This window comes from Accipiter gentilis, chromosome 30 (assembly GCF_929443795.1).
Source record: "Accipiter gentilis chromosome 30, bAccGen1.1, whole genome shotgun sequence".
NCBI lineage: Eukaryota > Metazoa > Chordata > Aves > Accipitriformes > Accipitridae > Astur > Astur gentilis.
In genome coordinates this window covers 622239-647685 of record NC_064909.1, presented here as the reverse complement: position 1 = coordinate 647685, position 25447 = coordinate 622239, and the positions used below count along the sequence as shown (strand labels likewise).

The window sequence follows — 25447 nt, the reverse complement described above, 5'->3', positions numbered from 1 at the left end:
TAGGGGGGGGGTAAGATGAAGCAAGGGTGCAGAGAGGGTAAGAACGTAAATGGCTAGGAGTCAAAGATAAGTGGCTAGACGTGGCTGAACTAGGAACAGGGACAGGGGGAAGAGACTTCATATGGCAATCTCTTTCCAATCTAAAGAGCTTCCAAAACATGACTTCCGCGCATTTACCTCTTATATGAAAATAAGCTTACTCTACCATTAAATGTATATGTTACACACTCATCATTTGGATCTTTCTATTGCAATATGATAATAATCATAGACAGGAAGAGCAAATACATTCCACTTGAATCTTAGACTCCCCTTGGCAACAGGTCTGCAGTCCTGACAAATCCTGAATGCAGTACAGCAATAGAGAGATTAAAGTATTGCACTTATAAGGACACAGACAGATGTGCTCTTGGAAGTCTAGCTGGAATGGCTTAAGAAGTTATTACCTCAAGCTATTCATTACTACCCTCAGCTGCATCCAGCAGTAATCTAAAATAACCTGGCTGACTTTGAACTGACATGGACTAGGACAGTTCATATGATCCATTAGTATGGCTCAACTTTGAGGGCAGCAACCTTCAGCTGAGAGAAAAACAGCTGGAGAACAACAGCAGTATCTTAAGCCTCCCAGATGTCTCCAAAGTGTTTGTGCAATTATGCTACAAGCATTCATCCTCATAAAGAAAAGTCAGTAGGCTCACAAAAAAAAAAAAAAAAAAAAAAAAATTAAGGCTATAGACCTCTCTCCGGCTACCATGAAACTACCAAAGCAATACACTATGGGAGAACAAATTTCTCCCAGTTTACAAAAGGTTGTCATCTAACATCACAACATCTCCTTTACAAAGCAAGCTGGAGAATATTCTCAAACACTCTCTATATGTTGAAATGTCTTTAGGTAAGAGCAACCGAGTTTCTGTGCACACTGCCCAATATTTGATTTGTTCAGCGTTCCTGAATCAGCTCCATCATTATGTATGAGCATTAACAGAATCCTGAGCAGGTCTGAAGGTATATGTTGGCAGGCAAGGTTGTACCAAAACTGTCCATGCCCACAAGACCTTTTTGCCTCCTCAGGGCAGCCTCTAGCTGAAAGATATCATTTAGCCAAATTAATTGTATCTTTATCTTTAGAAATAGGCATACACAAAAAGAGTTGAGACTACCAAAACAGTTATTTTCTATTTCCAGCCAAACACGGATGGAATTAAGATGAAATCTGCATCTTACAATTCACAAATTATAAAAATCAAAAGTGCTTATTATCTTGAAACAAAAATTGTAACAATTTTTTCAAAGCAGTTAGATCACAAATGAACATACTTGTCAGAATTACAGAATTCTCCCCCCTTTCCACTAACAAAGTAAATCCAGACTTGGTCAATCATATCTTAGTATTAGTCATATCAAAACATTACAGATGCTTTTCAATTCATGCACATTTGAAAGATGGTTTACATCAGGCTCAAGAATTCTAGAACACAGTTCACTGCAGATATGAGACATAAGCATTTGCCAGCTATAGCAAGAGCCACGGACACATGAAAGCTAGTTTTAAATGCAAACAGTATGTGCACAGAAGAAAAGTTAATTCCCAGGAAAAGAAAAGCAGAACAGCATTTTGTAGCCATACAAATACATCATCAAATTGGTATATACCCAAAGATTCAATATCTACGTTGACAGTCTGCACAGATTATCTACCTTCAAAAGAACTGCAATTAAAAACAGCATGGTGAGTCAACACCTACAGCATTAGTGTGCTGCAGTTCAGTACTCACTGCTTATGGGTTAGACCTTCTGGAGCAGCTCAATATGCCAGGCAGGAGCTTCTCTGCAAAGCCATTAAACCCCAGGGGCAGCAAAGAAAAAGAAAGGCAGAGTTCAGATGGTTCATATTGATGACATTGGAACGGGCAATGACAAATGTTTTCAGTGGTATAATCAACCATCTCAGCTGTTAAATATCAATCCAAAGGCTCATATAATATTTACTTATCAGCACACCAACAATGGAAAATACACACACACAACATACAGTTATGTGAAAAAAAGGAAAAAGGCTGCCATTGACCCATAACACAAACCCCCCTCAGATTTTCGGAAAGGACAGTGCTATTGGACAAGTGACCTTGTGAGCTAAATAACTTCAGTTCACTGTTACAGTTTCAAGGATCACTTTCTCTCTGATCCTTTTATATGCTTTTTCAAGGCATTCAAGTCAGTCTGCGGCTGCTACATAAGATGAGAATCTAAACTTTGAGTGGTTTTTTTTTTGTCTTAGTTTCTTTTACACAGTCACTTATGTCACTGCAGATCCATCAACAGTACTAGAACTAAAAAAATGGCATTTTTTATTAGAGACAGTAACAGTGTTGATCAACAATCAGCCCCTTTTTGAAAGTGCAATATTTAATTAGAGAAAAAGCTTTACAAAGAAAATGCATTAAGCAGTTTACATACGTCAAACTTACTAGGTATTATCTGAGAGTCGTGTCAATGTCTGTCAAGTAAAATATATATTTGACAGCTCTTTGTTACACTGCAAATCCCTCCTCTCATTGATAGAATTTCCTCTTTACAGCAGGCAAGGGCTCTCTCACCAGACTCTTAGAATTGAGCAAACCTGCATATTGCCGCTTTCTCTGTGAGGTAAGTCTTGTTAACCACATCGTTGTTTTACATTAATGATCTCCTAGAGACTTCAGCATTCACCAGAAGCTCATACTGCCAGGCAGGAACACCAAAATATAGAATTTCTTTGCTCGTGATAGCCTTTTCAAATATATTAAACATCTGTAATATTTGTTATTTCTAGAGGTAATTTTATTTGAAACACTCAAAGCTCTAAAATATTGAACAGTCCTGGTCACGATACAGCCCTCTGTTTCCACTTCACAGGAAAGAGATGGTCACAGTAGCAAACTCTACTTAGAGCAGGTGACTTCTACAGGAAAGCAATACATTTTGTTATTTCTAGGAGCATATGGTAAAATCTTGACTGTAAAGGTGAATAAGGCACAGTGAAGCTAGAACTCAAAGTCAGTCCTGGCAATGAGAATTGCATGGTTTAGACTTCAAGTCTTTAGCCTGACAGCCAACATTTCTACACCCTTCTGTCATGATTAGGTTGAGGATATTTCACATGCTTCTGAATCAGATATGAAATCACCACAGTTTTTAACCAGACATATTAAAGTAATTCCCAGATTTCCCTCATAAAAGTCAGCTTCATGCTTACCAGCACCTAATCCAGAATTACTACAGTACACATTTTATATGTACAATATCCCTAGAAAGACAGTTTTATACTGATAATTTACAATCTCCGCTTGTACATAATTTAAGCTGGTATTCAGGAAGACATTCATATTTATGGATAAATCAAGACAAATAGAATGGTATTATCTGCGAGGCAGAATATAAGGTTAAATCCTATTTGAAGGTACTTCCACCTGTCAAAAAGAAACAATTTAACTAATGGGTGACACAAAATTATTATGTAGATTGGAAACCACAGGGTGAAGCAATCTTTAAAGGTCAAGTGGCAGAGCAAGTTAGAGGCAGAGGATACTTCAAGCCAGCTGGAAAACCACAGAGGCTACAGAGTGTTTGCATGCAACAGTTCCACAGGGCTGGGTCTGAAACAAGTGTAGGTATTAAAAATGTTTCCACTGCCAGAATAAAAAAGTGCTCCCTTAACAACACAGCCATGAAAGTAATAGCAATGACATAGGAACTTTGAAAGAGGAAGAGATTTACAGAAATCGGAAATCCTGGAAGTTATAACATATTTATACTTTAAGCAAAAAATAAATCACATGTAAAGATAAAAATAAAAAACACATTTGAAGCTATTCAAACCATTATCCCTTACTTGCACTGTTATATTACAAGCCTTCACATAGACGCACATGCAGACCACCATAAGGTCCTAAAATCAGTAAGATCAACATCTGCATCTCTGGTTAAAGGTGCATAATGCTAAGTGAGAGCCAGCAAAAGCCATTAAATATCAAAAATAACATATTTCAAATCCTATGTATTGATATGTAACTAACTAATGAAACTGAAGAGATTGCTTCCCTGATTCCGTTTTCATACAGTACTTCCAGTACATTCTTATGAAATATCTACTCCACTAAAAGCACTGAAAGTTATTTACTCAAATTTATGCCCTATACTACTAATTATTCCTTTTCTTTCTTGCCATTTGGCAGGATACCATTGTGAGATGCCATCCATGCACATTCTACTCTGTCTTCACTTAAATTTTGTTTTTCCTTCTCCCTCTCCCAGTAAATGATTTTATCAATACGAAACCACATCTAGAGAATGAAGCTGAAATTCTAGCTATAAATCTCAAAGACAAGACTCTTAAACGTACAGTAGTTGATCAGAATAGCCAGAAAAAGACAATCTCAATGTGAAGGTTCCAGAACAAATTACATGTGGAAATTCTGTTTATTAGAAGCAAGTTAAAAAGTATACAGAAATTTGTCTGATCTCAGGATACTCAGTCTCCCTAATGAAAATAATTTTCTGCCAAGATACTTAGATAGGCACACCTAATAAATACTGAAGGTTTTGTTACAAAATCCTACATTTTCCAGCACTCTCAGGCACTTCCTAGCTTCCCCATCCCATCTTTAAGAGGAAAGGAAAAAAAAAAGCAAACCAGAAACGCTAAAAACTAATACTAGCTTAACTCCACACAAGTGTCAAAGGGCAATACAAAATGCTCAGTTTCATCTATATTAGGATGCCTTCTACAGTTTTTAAGGTAATAGTGACCTAGTATAATTAATGTAGATGCTCACCAATAGCAAGAATCATGCAGCTGCACCAGAGTAAAAATAAGTAAATATTCTAGTATAGGTGTATATTCTCAATGCTTGAAAAACACGACCAGAATAATGATCTCTCTTGAAAATAATTTTCGTTCAGTTGTCTTTTGAGGATGGAAGAATAAGGAGTTTGGAGAAAAAATGCATTCATATAGCATGCATGCATTAGATATTTAATTCTAAAGATGCTTAAGCCACAGATACTAATTAAGTGTGATTGCAAAATCCCAGATTCTGCATTTTTATTGGGAACAACGTTTTCCAGCCTATCTAGTAGTGAACCTTTATGATTTAGACGTTCCGATGACTTGGTAGTAGCAAAACATATCTGCTTCAGTGGCACCATAACTGCACTGGTGATTAAATGCATCATGTTAAATGCTTCTTGGTCCCCTTCCAGCATAGCAATTAGAGTGGGATCACAGTGTCACTACAGTACAAATATATCTTATCCTCTGAATGATACCTGTCCAATATTGTCAGGGGCCGTACATTTGAGAAACATTAATGTAATATGAATCATGTAATCAATTAGTTAAAACTAAATACATTATACATTCAGCATATACTGTTTCATGCATTTGGCAACTTAGGACAACTATACATATGTTAACTCAACACATTTATACTACTGTAGTTAATGGTCTGTCACCATTTCCATTATAAAGCAATTTTCAAAGGTTTATAACTGTTGAAGAATTCACTCAGAGCTGAATCCTGGCACACAGCAAAAGCAAAACCTTAGCCCACATACGTTTACTTTCATCCAACCAGACTAGAAGGATTATTTATCATTAAAATAAATTGATCCAATTCTATATTTCCCTCACACTTTTTTATCATTTGCTTAGAGCACAACACTTCACCTTGTACAGAAAGGAGGTTAATTAGACTGTTAATAAGACTCTTAATCGTCCTTTGAAAATCCTGTATATCCTGAACACCAGCTTCTGAAGAAAAGACATTTTACTTTTCTAAATCAAAAGTCACCTTATTGATTTCATATACGCTGCATATTTGATATTTATTGTTCCTCCTTAATTTATGATCTTGCCAAGGCGATACAGGCAATGTTTTTTGGACTGTTTAAACAATTATTCATATTTTCAGACTGAGGCAGCTCAGTTATTCTTCAAGAATGACGTATGTCAAATTCTTTTCGTATAAAAGAGTAGAAGTGGAGCACGTGAAATGCAGGTGGACCTGTAGAGAACTTGGCAACCAGAAACATTCACATATACTCAGAAACAGGTTTTTAAGCGAACCAAAATTTGGAATCAAATATCCCACAAATGCAGACAGTGTCCCCTACTTCATCAGCTGTTCTATACCTATACGCTCAGTGATAAGAATTCTAGTTCAATTAGAAAAGTGTTATAGTAAGATTTTATGATTACTACTACAAGTTTTTTCCCTTGGAAAATACGAGTATTCTAGTTTTGGACTCCTCATTTTCACCAGGAACAATTTAAGCATTCCTTATCATTTCAAGATTTTTGGTAAGCTGCTGAAAATGATGCTTCAGTGAGTCACATGTTTGTAAGGACCTCATCATCCTGACCTCAATTTGAAATTAAATGGAGGGCAAACTTCATGCACAGCACAGTGTAATAGTGCAATGCCCTTCTGACAGCTTTCCACACTCAAAAGATGATAGAAACATAGAATAGCTTAGGTTGGAAGGAACCTTAAGGCAGGGACACCTTCCCCTAGACCAGGTTGCTCAAAGCCCCATCCAGCCCGGCCTTGAACACTTCCACGGATGGGGCACCCACAACCTCTCTGGGCAACCTGTTGCAGTGTCTCACCACCCTCACAGTAAAGAATTTTTTCCTAATACCTAGTCTAAATCTACCCTCTTTCAGTTTAAAGCCATTACCCCTCATCCTATCACTACACTCCCTGATAAAGAGTCCCTCCCCAACTTTCCTGTAGGCCCCCTTTAAGGTCTCCCCAGAGCCTTCTCTTCTCTAGGCTAAACAACCTCAGCTCTCTCAGACTATCCTCATAAGGGAGGTGCTTTAGCCCCCCGATCATCTTCACGGTCCTCGTCTGGAGCCGCTGAAGCAGGTCTATGTCTTTCTTATGTTGGGGGTCGCAGAACTGACCACAGTACTCCAGGTGGGGTCTCACAAGAGCGGAGTAGAGGGGGAGAATCACCTCCCCCAGCCTGCTAGCCACTCTTCTTTTGATGCAGCCCAGAATGCGATTGGCTTTCTGGGCTGCGAGTATACTTTGTCAGGTCATATTCAAGTCTTCATCCACTAATACTGCCAAGTCCTTCTCCTCAGGGCTGCTCTCAATCCATTCTCTGCCCAGCCTGTATTTTTGCTTGAGATTGCCCTGACCCATGCGCAGGACCTTGCACTTGGTCTTGATCTTCATGAGGTTCACAGATGCCCACCCTTGGATGGCATCCCTTCCTTCCAGTGTGTCAACGACACCACTCAGCTTGGTGTTGTTGGCAATCTTGCTGAGGGTGCACTCAACCCCACCATCCATGCGGCTGACAAAGATGTTAAACGGTGCCGGTCCCAATACTGACCCCTGAGGAACAGCCACTCATCACTGGTCTGCACTCAGACATTGAGCTGCTGACCGCAACTCTTTCAGTGTGACCATCCAGCCAATTGCTTAACCACCAAGTGGTCAATCCATCAGATCCATGCCTCTCCAGTTTAGAGAGAAGGATGTCATGCGGGACAGTGTCAAGCACTTTGCACAAGTCCAGGTAGATGATGTCCATTGCTCTTCCCTTATCCACCAATGCTGTAATCCCAAAAGGCCACCAAGTTTGTCAGGCACAATTTGCCCTTAGCGAAGCCACATTGGCTGTGACTGATCACCTCCTCATTTTCCATGTGCCCTAGCATAGTTTCCAGGTGGATCCACTCTGGGCACAGAGGTGAGACTGACTGGCCTGTAGTTCCCTGGGTATTCCTTTTTTTAAAAATGGGGAGTTTGTTTTCCGTTCTCCAGTCAGTGGGAACTTCACCCAACTGCCACAACTTCTGAAATATGGATAGTGGCTTAGCCATTTCATCCGCCAGTTCGCTCAGGACCCCCAGATGCATCTCATCAGGTCCCACAGACTCGCGCACCTTCAGGTTCCTTACATGGTCTTGAACCTGATCTCCTACAGTGGGCAGTTATTCATTCTCCCAGTCCCTGCCTTTGCCTCCTGCAACTTGGGCAGTGTGGCTGGAGCACTTGCCAGTGAAGACTGAGGCAGAAAAGCCATTGAGTACCTCTGCCTTCTCCACATCCCGGACAACCAGGTGTTCCATTTCCTTCCAGAGAAGGCCCACATTTTCCCTAGCCTTCCTTTTAACACCAATGTACCTATAAAAGCCTTTTTAGCATTTGACAATATAGATACTCAATATAGAAGCTTTTATCACTGAGGTACCTATAGAAGCATTTATAGATGCTGATGCATCCCAATGAAGTAGCTATATCCCGATTTTTATTTTTCAATGGCTATACTAAACCATTCTTTTAAAACTCTATGGCTGAAGCACTTTTTGTCTTTTAAATATACAAAGACACTGAAGCGCTTTTTTGACAATGAGGCCAGAGAAGACTACAAATACACAAGAGTAACAGGGGAAAATACACAGCAACAAAGTAGCTCCTTACTCTTACAAAACATATCATGGGCTCTGACACAAAAGCACCGATAGAGTTTCAATTTAAAGCCTTCTGCAACAATTCATACAATAAACTGCAAAGAAGCCAATGCATCTAAACTAGGTAAGAGAGGTTGTAAGAACTTAGATCAGATTCAGTTGGGTTTCTAGCTGAGCTTACAAACTTGCTGCCCTCCAGTCAAAGCTAAATGCTTCATATTCCCATGAATACATGTCTCTACACTTTCTTTAAAAAAACAAACAACTCGGCAGCAAAATCCTATACCAAACATTTCTCTGCAAGTCTTCAAAATTCTTTTCACAAAGATATGTAGCCTACTATTTAAAGGACAGTAAAAAGGTTGAAATACTAAGAGTCCAAGAGGCCTTTAGTAAAGCAGGAATAAAATCTGAAAGTTCTGATCTACCCACCTTCCACCGATTTCTCAAGGATATTATTATTTACGTGCATTGCAGGTAATAACTAACATTGCCCTATGACAACACAATCATCTTCTTCAGATTTACAATATGAAATCATATCAACTTTATCTTTTTCTTCAGATCAGACACTCCACTACTTGCATAAACAGCACTCAAAAACCTATTCCATTTGTGTTATTCCTTTACCACAGGATCAGTAATAAATAGTAAATAGGAAAACAATCTTAGAAAAAAGAAGCTGGAAGAAACCTCAAGAAAGTATCCATTTTGTCCCCAACTTAAAGTCATGGCTAATTATATATCGACACTCCCCAGGAAACCTTCCTGAAACATTTCCTGATCTGAACAACCAGATTTAGCTTACAAAATAGGAAAACTTTTTATTTTTGCTCAATTTAAGCCCAGCATGTTTCTTCTCTATGCAAAAGCATAGAGAAGCATATTTTTTTTCAAAGTTATTTTTCTTTGGCAAAAAAAAAATACTTTGAAATGCCTGGCATTAAAATGGCTTAGAACAATTAGAACTTTTGAATGACAGGAAAAAAAAAAAAAGCCTTGCAAAGTATTTCAAAGACTTTGTCTGTTGTATGCATGTTAAATAACAGTTACAGGGACAACTTATGTAAACCAGTTAAAAAACGCTGTTGCACAGTATTAACAAAACACACTAACAAAGTCTGGTTTAAGGACTGTGCCATAGATGTTCTCTCAAAAGCTAACATATTATCAAAATTATAAGATAAACTCCTTTGTTGCAGAGATCTACTTTTAATGTCTAACAAGTCAAACATTACACAAGCAAAAAGGAGTTTAAGATGTTGACCATCCCAAACACGGAGAGAGAAAGCACCTGAAGGTGCACTATATGCAAAAGACGTGACAAAGTCAGAACCCCAAGAATTATTTTGACTAGTCATTTCTGTGAGTTAAAGCATAGGAAACTAGGTTCAGAATAAAGCAGCCAGAAAGAAGAGGAAAGATTATCCCTTGGACAAAGCAAGAAAGCATTGCTGTTCCAGACTGGTAAGGACCTACGTCCTATGCAGTAATGAGCAGGTTGTCCAGCAGGATACCTCACTTGCCTAAAGCTCCTTAAGCCACCCCAAAAAGCAGCAATGTAACAGCAAATGAGTGACAATCTCATTTTTACAGTTCTTTGCACTCCTTCTTATCGAACCCCTCTGGAACTGCATGCTACAGTAGAATTGTAGCACTTCTTGAAAAGCAGATGAAGAATTTTAACAATGTGCCTGCAATCCCATCTTATTACACTGTTCATAAACACACATCTAAAAGAAGCTACCAGTATGTAAGTTAGCAGGCATTTTTCCTCCTCCCCATTTAAAACAGGTTTCAGTAAAGCCTTCAAAAGCTTAGCTGGAAGTTCACTGCAGGAAATTCACTTTCTTCCATCCTAGCTAGCCTTGTACCCAATTATACAGTCAGGAAGCAACATGGCTCTTACTTCAGTCAGTGCTGCCTCTGCACCTGACTACACACAGTCATTTTCAGTTCCCAGGTGGGAAATTGTAGCCACATCTCATGATACTGTTCTAGAGAGCAAAAGTACTTCAGTTCTTCCTTCAGGAATTTTAAATGAATTGTATCAAGGATACACCTATGACTAAGAGCAATCTGCCAGTTAACTATTTAAACCAAACATTCCTAAAAGCAGATCCACCTATACTGGCAGAAAACAATTCTGCCCTGCTGGTACAATAACAGAAAAATGAAAGAGAGAAAGAAAAATTGAAAAAAAATACATTATAAGTCATTTTTTAAAGTGAAATAAAACTACTGATAACTCATCATAACCAGCACAAAAACCACTGAGGTCAGTTGTATTTCAACCACCCAGAACTATGTTGCTGGTAACACAAGCAGATTTGAATGCTTATCTTAGTCATCCAGAAATTTTGGTCAACTTCCTAAGAGCTCTCAGGCAGAAGTCTGTACCAGATTTTGCATCTCTCAGGTAATGAACAGAGACCCCTAGCCTCAAAACACAACCCAGAGTAAAGAAACAGTGTCACTCGCTTGCTATAGTGCAGAAATGTTATAAAGTACTATTTGCACTAACACCTTACACAAAGTCTTGGGCCAGAACACCACTTCGGGTATTTAAACTTGAGAAGGCATCTTCTCTCACATTAACTTCCAGGTCTTCTACCACAAAGCCAAAGTTAAGCATAATTCCAAGGAATGCAGCATTTCTAACCAGCATAAAACTGCTTACAAACAATTCCTTCAAGATGCTTCTGTGTTATACATACAACTTCTGAAGTGTCTGAAAAAACCTAAATAAATCAGGTAAAATTTACAACAACAAAGAGTCCAAGCAACAAACCAATACGAACATAAATGTTTGGCAACACCATTTGAAAAAAGCCAATAAGCCCTCAAAAGAAAAAAAAAAAAAAAAAAAAAAAAAAAAAAAAAAAAGGAGAACACTATAAGTAAGAGTGAGGCTGACAATGACAAACAGAAAAACTTACACAAAGCAAGATATTAATCTGAACATAGAAGAAGGTGGGATTTTTTTTTTCCCAGAAATGTACACCCAAGACACAAACGCAACTGAAGATATATAAAGAAGTCACACACTAAACACTATTATTTCAGTAAATGATGACATATGATAAGTTATCTACAGCTCCATTGATAGTTTATATAAAAGCAGCATCTTCTTTTCAGAGAAGCATAAAGTTGCCTTCTCAGGAGCTTCTATGACACAGTGGATGCTGGCCATGAAAACTGCCTTCAGCCCTCAGACCCTTTACTTGTTATAAATGACATATGCTCAACTGTCCCAAAACATCCCGTTAAAAGCCAAATCCCAAAGCAGTGGGGGGAGTGGGTGGGGAGCAGAATCTGCAGTTAGATCAAGAAATACAGAATAAAATAGAAGTGCTTGAAAGTCTGAGCAGCAGATGGAACATTGCAAACCATTTAAGTTTTTAATTCTTTACACAAGACAGCAGGCAGTACATCATCATGCTTGTTTCTCTTCCTGCTATACCTGAAAAGAATCACTGCCTCCCCTACCACTTGTGATCCATACAGTCAACATATTCTTCATGACACCTAAAGGATATTTTTCCTTAGGGTTGTTTTGCTGGGGTTATTTGTTTGGTTTGGATTTTTTTAGGAGGTGGGGAACATTGGTTGTTTTGTCTTTTTTTTTTTTTTTTTTTTTTTTAAGCCATGATTAAAACATTAAGCATACAAAGAGAATTTTAATGACTGAAAACCTCAGCTTTCCCCTGCATTTCCAACATGATTTCTGAGACCTGAGCTTGACCTGGGGCATGCTGGTCAAGTCCATTCTTTTTCCAAGTAATGGTTGCTGGAAAGTTAATGACTCAACTTAATGACTCAACTATGTGGTAGTAGAGTTCAGCAACTGGACTGCAAGTAAATGGGCTGCTTCCCTCAAGTCCTATGACTCTCGTGCCCAGGAGCAACAGCTACCTCAACTTTGCACTTTATCCAGCTATGCTATTTCAAAACTCTCTCAATTTTACTTTGAGCAGAAAAAAACTTCAAATGCATTTAACTAGGCTAAAGAACTACACATTAAAATATAGGATCACTGTAATAAACACCCTGAGCCCAAATCACTTTAGCCACAGTGTCCAGAATTTGTGGTGCAAAATAGGAAACACCTTTAAAATAATGTAATGCTCCATAGAGTCAATGTCTTGCTTTTTTAAGCATTCTGAATGCAACTGCCTGATCTCCAAGAGCAAATACAATAGAAACAGTAGTATTCAAGTTTTTTCACAAAGAAAAAGCACCTTAAATACTCCACTCCCAATTCCAGGGGGGAAAAAAGTTACTTGGAAAGTACAGATTTAAAACCTGCCCATCACTGATATAACAGCAAATACTAAATTATTATCTTCAATCTTCTCATTAACTACAGTTAGCTCATAGGTCTAGCTACTTGTCTTTCTGTAACTGTAACAATACGATTTAGTTCAAATATAGAACAACCAAGAAGTATTAAAGCTCCTTCAAAAACAGGATGAAGAGCATCCTATGCATTCTTTTAGTAGACAATATCCTGGTCTTTGGCATTTTCTTTTATCACATGTTAATCCAAGATAACATGCACCTAATTCACTGAATAAGACTGGTATATTACAAGTCTATGTTTATTAATTTCTTCCACAGAGAAAACAAACTCTTGAAAATAAATACCTGATAGAAGAATAACTTTCTGTAATAGGAAAGTTGAGTGTATGTATGTCTGCATATTTAACTTTATGTAAATAATGAAAAAATCAAAACAAAAGGATACAATTAAACAAAAGTGTTTTGAGTCATAATAGATAAATGTTATTAATAACTTTACAGATGCTTTTCTTGTTTTATATAGGCAAATAAAATCTTTCCCTTCTCTTTTGCAGCTATATGGTCCCTACCACAGTCATCACATTGAACAAGAAGTCAACAGCATGAGGTATCTTCCATAGGCACTGAAATAGAATGAGCATAGTATACAAAAACCAACCCAGACCAACAGCAACAGTGCTGAATTGGATCTAACAGACAAGAGTTTGTTCCTTATGGAGCTGCACTGGCATTTTTACGCTAGATTATTCTGAGTTTATCTTATTTTTTCCATCTTTCATCTCTCTATAGCTCTTCAAAATATACATAAAAACCTATATTTCTCAAAATTCAGAAAGGAAACAACAGCAGTTCATTCCCAAATATTCAAGATTGGGTAGTTAATATATCTAGCTATCCCAATAAAACATTCTTAGTTAAAACATCCAAAGTGCTAGTGATCTTGTCAGAGGGGTCAATTGTTTTGTTTCCAACTGTGTTCACGAACTGTTCTCTCTTCTGCATGTTCAACTGCAGCACGCATGAAAATTAATTCCTTACATTCTAATATGAGCATCTGTACTCAGGGAACAGCAAAAAGGACCAGGGGAAAAGAACAGATCCACAGATACCTTTCAGATATCTTTCCCCATACAGCCCATCTTTTGCATAGTAATAAAAATAAAAAATGAAAAAAAAAAAGGAAAAAGAATCAGGAAAGTTCTCCTTCTCCAGTGTTCTTCCCTTGTTATTCCCACACTCCCAAATCTTCTCATTATCAGAGAACAAGATAAACAAGGCAAAATACTGAACTAGATACAGAATAAAAACATTAGCAAATATAACCTAACCCAGTCCATCGGTTTTGGACAATTACTAAAATAATGACGGGGGAGGGTGGGGGGTGGGGAGATTTAAAAAACAAAACAAAAAACACAAAAAAAATTAAAAAGTCAAAATGAAACACAGACCATTATAGGTAAATACTCCGATTTTGCTTTTTACACCCTCATCACAACTATTGGAAGGATTTTGTCCTCAGTCTAAACTTGATTCCCTTATTAAACTTAAAATATAACTACTCCGACACATTAAACTGTTCAAAAAAGTACCCTCACCTACATAACCTGCCTACATAGGTGGAAGATGTAAACTGAGGCAAGGCAAACTCCAGTCTACCAACTGAAGTATAAGGAACTGAAAAATAAGTGATCAAAAGAATACTCAGTCTGCTACCATGCCAGATAGCATAGCTCTCGAATTATTTACTAACATAGAAGATCATACAAACTAAAGCATTTATTAGGTCATGACTTAACACCAGGATACACACTTTTGTGTTTAAGTTTTAGGTGTTCTAAACGGAGCATAGGAAATCAAAGTTATAAAGTGTGGATACTAAAAAAAAAAACAAGAAGACTGAAGATCTGACATTTTAGCACTTATCTCAAAGGCTTAAAGGACTCGCTATTTGAAAATAATTTTAACTCACGCTCATGACTGCAAAAGTTTCTGTGCTGCTACTATTATCCCTTACAAGGAACAAAACACCATACATAATTCCTTATGCTGTCAATCAGTACTGCTCCCAATCTACTATAGTCAATTCACTTACCCACAGGCATACTTCCACCTACCACCTGGTAGAACCTGGAAACCCCCAGAATTTGTTACATTAGAACCAGAGGCATGAACATAAACCCCTATTGCTTATTTACTTATCAGTTGAAAAGGCAGTCAGAACTACAACAACAATATTCTCCAATCAGAACTCAAATCTTTATTGTCTTAAAGATATTAGGGTGATTGAGAGCAAAAGATATAATGCAGGTAGTGTGATATGTATGCAACTATAGCCAACTTTAAAAATATCTTTTAAAAATAAATCTTAAGCATTCTTAAAACCACTTAGTCTCCTGAGAGAAGTTTCTGGTATGAGCTAGATATGGGTTAAACTGAAAGAGTTTCTAAGAAAGGCCAGCTGTGTCCCACTGTGTTCTCCACTAATACAGGAGGTTATTTAATAGTAAATATTCCACCTGTCTTTTCTTGAGCACATCCTATGAAGCACTGGCAAATTGTTCCAGTGTCTAACTGATCTTGAGAAAGTAGCCTGGACTCCAAATCTCAGTTTAGCTCTTGGCTTAAAAAGTCTGCAGAACTCTTAAAAAACAAAAACAAAACAAACAAATGAAAACAAAACAAAAAAACAAAACCAGACCTGGCAATACAAAAATGGCAAAGGAAGTTGGGGAGAGACTGCTCATCTCATATTAGGTGGTGCTCACTTCCCCTTGGCCTTCACACATAGCCAAAGTCAGAAAATTAAATTCACTGTTTATTCAATAAAAACTCTGATGACCCTATATACTTTCAAATACACTATACGTATAACCACCTAATGGATTGTACCCATGACCCCGAAGATGACGAGGCATCACAAAGAAGTACCCATACAGGGCAGAAGTTATCCTACTGCCTTTCTGCTGTGTTACATCTCTGCCAGTTTGCACTGAACATTTTTAATTCTCTAGGTACTTTAACATCTGTGAGACATTTTATAACTCAAACTATGAGCACACAAGGGTTCCTGCTGTTGTAAACACTGAATCAGCTGAACCACTAGCAACACTAATGGGAATTTACTGCATAAAGGAAATGTATTACAGAAACAGGTTACCGCACTTCAGCACCAATGAATGAGTCACAGTACGACTTGCACCAAGTTCAGCAGATCATCCCTCAGCTCTACAAAATCCAAGCTAAATCATGGCCTGCTTACATTTGTATTGCAAGGCTGCAGTGAATGCCATCTGTAGTGGGCACTACTATATGACAACACAGCCTGCAATGTCTGCAAATAAATCTATAGGGAACAAATATCATTACAAAAATTGGACTGTACTATTAAGAGCCTATCAGTAGCACATGGCAGCCAAATACATTTTTGATGTGGTGGTCTTGTATGTTATTCACAGAAGTGGAAATGTTGAATACTGTATTAAGAGAAACAGGATCAATCCTGTAACTTATCTTATTACAAGATTCAGTATCATGTATGCAAAATAATCCAGGATATTTCTCCACAAAATAAAGTATGAGTAATCTACACAAAAATGTATTTGCTTCTTTTTTACACTACATTACAAGAGTTCTGGTCTATTTCCTGTTTTTCTTTCAGCATAAGAACTAGCAATTCAGAAGGTGGGAGAATAAACACATTGGGATGTAAAAACACCAAAAAAAAAAAAAAAAAAAAAAAAAAGGCAGCCAGGGAACCAAACATGAATATTTAATCTATTTAAATGGAATGAGAGGCATTCATAAAATGCTTGAGCAATGCTAAAGTGAACAATACTGTATATTTCAACTCACTTCCTGCTCCCTCAGTAAAGGTTTGCAACAGCTCCCACTTCTGCTCGTGAGACTTTATTAATTCAACAGAAGCAAAGAAATGGTTTGACAGTCCCAACAACTCTATTGATAAAACAAATTTCAAAGCCTTTAAGTGTCTCTATAAAGGTTAAAACAACAACAGAAGAAAAAAAAAACAAGAGAGAGACTTTCTTTTAACAGTCCCTTTTTAAATACATAAGTGAAGATCTCAGGCTTTTCAACTGGCTGAAGCTTCAGACCTCAGAATTAAGCTTTATTCAAAATTTAAATTGTGGGTCATCTGAGAACTAGAATTATCAGAATTTCTAAATGCAGGTAGAACTCTTCATATTTTTGCATCACACAAGAAATAACCAAATTTTGTTTCTCTATATCCTAAAGTTAAAAAAACAACAACCATGGCTTCTTCGCCAAAGTCAACTATACAAATTAAACATGTGAGTTAATAAGGAAGTACTAAGGCCTATGGCTTTAATACAAGCGATATATATAAATATTAATAAGTATTATATTTGTGTATATATATTAAAATATTAATAAATATTCTATATAAGGATACTGCCATTATCATCAATTTATAGCTTCTGAAACATGCTGTCTGGAAACCCTAAACTGACTAGAAATGGTACATGAGACATAACAAACTGCAACTGTCATGCAGTCAGCTCTTGGTTTTAGTAATGAAAGAGTACAAAATAATATAAAGATATCCTGCTTGACAGTCATTTTTTTCTGGACAGCTTTCTAAACATACTTAAGAACCACATGGCTCTTTAAAACCTCACATTTGAAATGAAATGCCTTAACATTATAAAACAAGTTCTTTCCTGTTAAAATACTCATTCTGGGAAAAAAGAAGAAAAAACCCCAAATCCTCCCATCTCCCCAACAATCTCACACTATTTTTGCTTTCAAAACTAAATTTCCTTACTAGTTGCAAATCAGTGACGAACACTTTCCCAAAGCTTCAAGACACAAATACAGTTCTAGCTTGCATTTAACTAATTCACATCATAGTTTACCCATCAGCTACACCAATACAACCATCGCTGTGTTAGCAGTTTCAGAGGAACGAGAGTTGTATTCATTTTTGTACTGTGCAAGAGAACTGTAGCTACACTGCAGTAGCTTTCATTTTTCCTTTATAAGACCTATGATAAAACCAGTCACACAATGCGGGCAGGGTGTGTTTCTGTAATACACCATGAACATTTCATCACAGAGCACACAAGAAGGTCCAGAAGCCTCCTCAGTAATAGCAACAGAATGGTCCAAAGGTTAAAAAAAAAAGAATTTTTGAACAAACTGCCTCTTTCCTCTCAGCTGCCAATGGGACAGACTGTTGTATCTGTCTTTCCTTGTACTGCTTTTTGTTTCTTAAAGGTGAGCATCTTATTTTGAATCATCACTTTTAGTTGGAACAGAAGTACTACATGTTTTGGGTTTGTTTGGTGGGATTTTTTTTTTAAAAAAAGCTTATGAATTGGACTAAGCAGATGAATATTCTGGACTTTACTCTTGAGTGAAGTTTCCCTGATGTACAAAGCAATGCCCTTTGTATCTCGGGCCCAAAGTTTTCAAAATTTTTTTATCTTACCATTATACAGCTGAAGGTCAGTGATTGTAGCCTTATTTCTGGCATTTACAGTATATAATATAAAAAAAGCTGTATGATTTTATAGAATGGTCTCAAATAATTCAAAGGTAGGTTAGGGGAAAGCAGAACACCTCTAAAAACATTAGCCTTCTCCATAAAAGCTATGTTATATGACAGTTTTTCATTCTATCAACATTGCATTTAATTATGAAAGCAAAATTTCTGTGGATGGAATAATGCATTTTTTTGTTACTGACTCATCTTCCAAGTTACTGAGGCTTTTGAAACTGTACTGTATCAAACATCACACCCTGGAATGCGAGAGCTTAGTTTGCCTGGCCTCAGGGACTATTTCTTACCCAGTGCAGGCATCCACATCTCACTCAAACGACATGGGCTTCTTTTGCTGCATATATCAACCATTTATTATGGCAAAGACTATATTCCAAACTATTTACAAGTTCATACCACTGAATGTTAAACACCCATATTAATGACAGCTATTGCCCTTCCCTCTTTGCTCTGTCACTTCTCTGAATTTAACAGGAAAGTATGTGAATTTGAGAACCTGCTGATTCAGGACACCTGAACATAAATTGTATTTTAAACACCTTTTTTTCCATTACCAACATCTAAATTGTTCCCCCCACCCTGGCCAATATGTTTAGTAATCCTGCCTTGTTCCCTACTTCAGGCAATTTATTGAGTACTCTATTCAGGAAAAATCCTGTTGCTAATAGGGCTCCTGACACACTGTTACAGTATGCATTCTAAGGCACAAGGAAAGGGGTTAAGGATAGGAGAAAGTTTCCATTGCACAATGAGGCTGCCAAGAAACTTTTACAGGAGTTAACATGCAACAGGAGAACAGACCTCGTAAATTTAGGATTTCCAAATTTTTCCCTCAAACTTGTAGACCATTTTGTGGGCTATAAACATACAACAAACCTGCATCTTTTACAGAGAAAAAATACTATAATTTTTTGAAGCACAACAAATACCTGAAGTAATTTCCAACTCAAAACTGTTTGGAAATAGGTCAAATGACACAAAAATTAGGTATCCTGCTACAGAGTCTGTCAAAGAAGTAGTCATAAATAGCATGCGAAAATAATGCTGAGAACATATTTCTCCCAGAACAGTTTGTAAGCAGAAACGATAATAAATTACTGGTGAGTGATGCGTCTTACTAATGGGGAAAATATATATGGTTTTAAATACACAAGACTATTTCTAATTAAACACATGAAAGAGTAACCAGTAAGAAGTAAAAAAAATACTGCCTTATGACATTAAATAATTACTGCACATGCATGATGAAAATAATTACATTGCTGTCATGGCCATCCAAAAATATTTCATATTGATATTTAAAATACTAATAAGTCATCATGCATTTATGACTCATTTTCACATGTGCAAACTCTGGACAGAGCTACAGTTAGTTATCCTGGTTTATGGCACAGTTTCATTTGAATGCTCTCAAATTTTTCTGCAAGACTGAATGTGAACTACAGATAAATATACAACAGGTTTTGCTCTGTTATCCTGCCAGTTGGGGAAAACATTAGAATGTAAAACTATATTATTTTTTCCAACATGCAACTAATTTTGAAGTTGTTAAAAACTGCTGCAATATTAAACATATGCATACTTCATAGAAGAAAAGGACTACACAACTACATTTTAAATGCACTTAAGTGACGTCATGCACAAGCCTATCAAATAAATGCTGACTCTGCTACTGAACTAAATTGCCCCACTAAGATATTCACCATGGTTTTGGCTTTGGATTCAGTCCTACAAGCCTACAATCACTGTTTGATGACATTACGTAAGTACAGATGGTAATATAACATTTTCAAAGGCACCTAAGTGTCAATGGGATTTGACACACAATTCATTTAAATGCTTTGAAATAATTTATTATATTTGGACTTTCAGTGAAGGACAGTTGGTTACAGGAACTATGTTTGCCTTGTTACCCATGAAAGATAAAGAGTTCTTTTTGGTTTTAACCCAATCATATTACTTTCAGGGCTTCTCTAACTAGGCCCTCCCCGTAAATAAATCAAAACTCAACTTCCACAAGGGAAAAAAAATACATTAGGTCCTACGTTACATGATCAGAAATCAGGTGGGTTTATTTCAGTCTTAAGCTTTTCAGTATTTGAAAGTGTAGAAAAAGGCTAAACAATCCCAGTGACAGAAACCCTGCAAGCTGTGATTGTATACTCTCTAGGCTGAAAATGTCCATTGAATTCATGATCTCTATCAATGTAACTTAATTTTTTTCATTTTCATGCTCCAAGGTGGAGAAACAAGTTTTAGCTATTTTTCTCACAAATTTTTCAGCCTTACACATTCCAGTATCATCCTCACTCCTCTTGATGACAGATGAGAGGTTAAATGAAATTTGAGTCCTTTCTTACTGTTCGTCCCCCAAAGCTGGAGTTTGATAGTACCCATCCACTGCAACAAAAAGCTGTTCTGCGCTTCCTCCGGAATTTAGTTCAAATGACTACCCATGGGTTGTACAGTGTATGAGCAACCCTGCCCTCTGCTCTCATACAGTCAACATTCAAATTTTGCTCCTGTAAGTAACAAGTGACATACCCAGCGGAGAGCATTTAGCATTCCCCATATACACCTTCCATGTATAAATCTCCCTTTATGCTTGCAGTAAGAAAACAAATAACTTGGTTTTCAATTTTCTATGCATTTTCCCCAACTTTATAACTACACTTTTGTAGCTGAACTCATTTGTACCTCTACTAGCCTCAGGTATTTCCTGGTCTGTGTTGTATCACACTTCTTTTACCCAATTACTTTGGGAAGCAATTCCATTTTAGGATTTTGAACTATACCAGTGCAGAATACTGATTTATTAACAGTTAACAATTTCACATAATGCCAACTTGATAAATTATTTGTCCAGTTTAGGGGGCTCTTTGTGTCTCTAAAGTACAAATAAATATTTTCATATGATTGCTGTTCCAAATTTAGATTTAGTAAAATCAAAGTTTTAATGAAAAATGTATTCATCTTGTATTTCAGTCCCTCTGTGGCAGGTCTGCAAAGCAAGGTATACATGGCTAGCACTTAGAAATAACAAATCACATAAAGCTTAAAGAAACAAGTAGAAGGCTTCCTATTAATTTTATAATCTTAGCAGTGCTAAGAAGTACAAGAAAGCCTTATACAATAATCTGCCAAAAATATAAATAAAGCCTGCTAATCTCATCTCCTCTCAGCATCTAACTAATGAGAAATGCAACTAAGTAAGCACTATGCATGCTAAATCACAGGGGGGTTAGTTAAGCATTTAGCTTAATAATCAAACATGCTATCAACAGCAATAAGTCTTGTTTGGAAACAACTTTGACATAACCAATCTGTTGAGTTAATCAGTGACCCACAAATCTAAGCTCCCAAATTTAACTAGCTTGACCTACATCACTCCACTTGCATTTTAAACATGCAAGTTCTGTTAATTCATACAATTAATCCAAGATAAGCACTAACTTACTCTGCTGAACTACATAAAGTCCATTAGCAGCCTGTTTTAAGTAAATAAATTATCAGGATCTCTCAAACGTCTTAAACATTACCCCCCAATATACTACCTACTCCTTCAACATCTAAACTAAAATTGTAGAAAGTACTGGTATTTAGCATTCTATAATGCGTACCTTGCTTTGTCGTAATATAATTGCACATAAGCAGTGAGCTTTCTTCTAAAAAGAGTAAGAGATTTAAGCAGTATGTGGAGAAGTTTGCAGTGTCTACATAATTAACAAGATAGATCAAATTTTGTGCCTAGCCGCTTGACATTTTCCTTTATAAATTTATAACTAAAGCCTTTATTTATGCAAGTACAGCAGATCTAAAATTTAACGGCTGGAGGACCGAGAGAACAAGGTCACCCAAAACTGTTAAGTTTTATTCCCTGACTAAAATAAAAATACCTCTTTTTTCTTTTCTACATGTGAGGACTTAAAAGAAAAGGTAGCAAGGAAACTAAAGGAATAAACAAAATGTGAAAGTGCTTCACCCTGCCCACCTCCTTCAAAGTTTTGTCACAGTCTAAATTAATTCCTGAGTGCAGAATTTTGTGATGGCCTTTCTCATGTTGTGCCTTGAAAGCACACTGTCAGGAACTCTTATTCCACTGCTCTTCAAGGGAAAGACTCCTAAGTAAGACTGCAACTACTGCAGAGGGCAGTGCGGACCAGCTGTACAGGTAGCTCACTTTTCTCCACTAAGTTAGTACTGGTCATCTAGCCATGAGATATGGCCTGTTGCATGTGCTGTTCGGTAGATCACAGGGCAGAGAATAGCACTTTTCAGAAAGGGAGTCAGATGTAAAGTTGGGACAAGACCCCCTACTTAATGCATTGTGCCTTTCTCCTACTTCACACAGTACACTTCCCAGGTCTCAGGCAATTGCATTTCAATTACCAGAGTGGAAAGAATTCAGCATGCACGTTTTGCTTTAAAGTTCAAGGGTTTTAAACATTTAGAGAAAAAAAAAATCCTTCGTCCCACATCCTTCATCCTGTGACAGGAGAAGGAAACCTTTACACAGACTGGTATTTTGGTTTTCCATCTTCGGTGATCCAGATTAATGCAAACGCAAACTGTAATCTTCACAGTTGTCATTTTCACAGGGTAGCTTTTACTATTTTGTAAGTGTTTAAAGTAGACAGCCTAGATTTATTTACAGGAACAAAACCAAGGGTTTCAGCACTCAGAAACCATTATGTTATCCTCATCATTTTCCGATTTTGAAATAATACAGAGCAAGTATGGAAACAACCCTCAACTTACTTTCCTCTACTAATCAAGACTGAAGGGACAGATTTAATTCAGACAGTGGGAAATCAGAGCCAAGTTAAACATTTCATTTGCATGCATGCACAGCAAACAGCAAAGGCTCTTTCGTTAGATCAGCTCTTCATGCACTTCTGAAGGTAATCTTAGGCAAAGGCATAGTAACAAAGCACAGAATGATCATTAACAGTAGGCAATAAAAATAAGCCCCGTAACATTATCTCATCCTGAACTCTCACCCAAGCTAGGTGTAACCTTCTTAGTACACGAGAACAAGCAAGTTTTAACTACCTAACCACTGTGACAGGCTGCAGCTGCAAACTGCAACTCTACTGCTTCATTAACTATGTCAAATTAATGTTGAATCCTAAACAGAAGCAGGAGATACAAGGAGTTTTAAAAATCAAGCAAGGAAGCAGCAGTATCAGCCCATAACTCTTCAGTCATCCCTAGTCTCCAAGAAAAAAACAAAATAAAAGAAAGAAAAATTGTTTCCGTAATTCTGCTTGACTTTAAGCTTTTAATCATACGTCTCTGCACCTTCTTCAGCTCCATTCTTTAATCACGGAAGGCCCCTTCTGAAAGGGGACCACACAATCTTCTCTCACTCTCCACCTTCACCAAAGCACCACAGCAGTCTGGCAAATTAAGTGGAAGGTAACAAAATATATTAAAAAGAAAGGTGTCTCCAACTATGAAACTAATGAATAGCAAATATGTAAATTATGAAATTCAGGTACATTGTTTTCTTGCTCCTTTACTTCTCAACACTTTTACTTAATTTACCCCCTGCAAACAGTAGACTGGCAGATGAAAATTTTGGGCGCTCTAAGCATAATTTTTCTCTAGTCCATTTACACAGATGTTTTTGTTCTGTTATGGGAAGGTAAAATGCTACCTATACCCTTTCAAAGAAAATGTTTACACTCAACTAATTTAACTAGAATCAAAGTAAATTAAACACATCTGTAGCTATCTTTAGATGGTACAAATTGAACTAGCAGCTTATATCTTTTGTAGTAAGGATAACACCACATTCAGTGTTTGCTGCATATTGTGCCACACGATTTTAGCAGAAACAGTGGTTTCTGAACAATATCTACAAGTAAACAGCTGAAAACAAACATACAGAAACATTAACTCAGGCTGTCTGTCCAGCTAGCTGGTAGAAGACACCTGTCTTTCATGTCCTAGTAGTAGTTTTGTTGCAGCCATGATGACCTAAGGATATAGACAAGACTGATTTTGGGCCCAGAGGTACTATCTAGGTATATACTTAGAAGTAGTAGAGCAGCTTCCCCATTTACTGAAGAAAAGCCTGTGCCTCCAGAAGCTGGTCTACTTTTTCCAAACTAGGTACTCAGTAACAGTAACACCCACCTTCAGAATTTGCCCTGCATAATCTTAAAAAGAGCACAAATCCATTTGGACCATAAATTGACTAAAGTATTCATTGGTTGAGTGGCCTTAAGTAGTCCTCAAAAATAATTTTAAAAAATCAAGATTATATCTAATTTTATTTTTATAACATTCATACCAAGAAAAATACTATTACAATAGTTAGTCAGTCATGTTCAAACAGAAAACATTTCTTCTACAGCTGTTTTCATCTTGAAAATTGAAAAATGCATTCTTCTGTGCTAGTGTCATTAGCTACACAATCCATCCGCGAGTGCCACAGAAGCCATTTCAGATTTTATAATTCTGTATCAAAGTTGCAAAGAAATTGAAGTTTTGTGTGTGTGTATATATATATAAAGAAAATAAAAATCCCCACAAAATTTCAACATAAAGACTACTTAAAAGCACTTCTGTATTCAAGTTTGCAACAAACATGTTGCTAACAGTAGTCAGAAACCTACTACTAAATCAGCAAACTGAAATAATAAGAACAGAGATAATGTTAATAAGAAAGCAGCTAAATCCCTTTCCATCTCAATGGCATCTAGCAGTGTGCTGGAAACCTGAAGGGAAAAAAAAAAAAAAAATCAAAGCACACACACAAAAAAGAAACCGACAATTATAGCAACCTCTGGAAGCTGCAGGCTTAAGTTTCACAAAGCCCTGGTCTAGTTCCATTTAGTTTGGGTTTCCAATTACAGCAGTTTCAAAAGCAACCAGTAATTTCAGTATCTGAATTTCAGATGCACTTCAGAAGACATGACAGCTGAGGCACATGAATTCTAACCTGTAATGCTAGAGTTCTCATTATGCCAGTAAGTGATGGAATTCCCGTATTTTAGTTTACTTTGAAAAAATGATATAATGCATCAGTTTATTTTACTATATAATGATACACATCACTGTGTTTTTCTTTTACCTTTTGAATCCATCTTTATAAGCCACTTGAGCAGGACAGGAAGTGT

The 25447-nt window shown here is 36.9% G+C and overlaps 1 protein-coding gene across 2 annotated transcripts in view; it reads right to left on the bottom strand.

Moving 5' to 3' along the window:
• The window catches only part of ZFAND3 (zinc finger AN1-type containing 3), a 152894-nt gene that overhangs the window by 115707 nt on the left and 11740 nt on the right, over nucleotides 1-25447 (bottom strand). The window contains exon 2 of one of the 2 annotated variants that reach the window (XM_049833819.1): nucleotides 1782-1834. The exons of the other annotated variant lie outside the window; for it this stretch is intronic. The gene's annotated coding sequence lies outside the window, so the exon portion shown is untranslated. The remainder of the gene's footprint in view (nucleotides 1-1781; nucleotides 1835-25447) is intronic. 2 annotated transcript variants of the gene reach the window in all.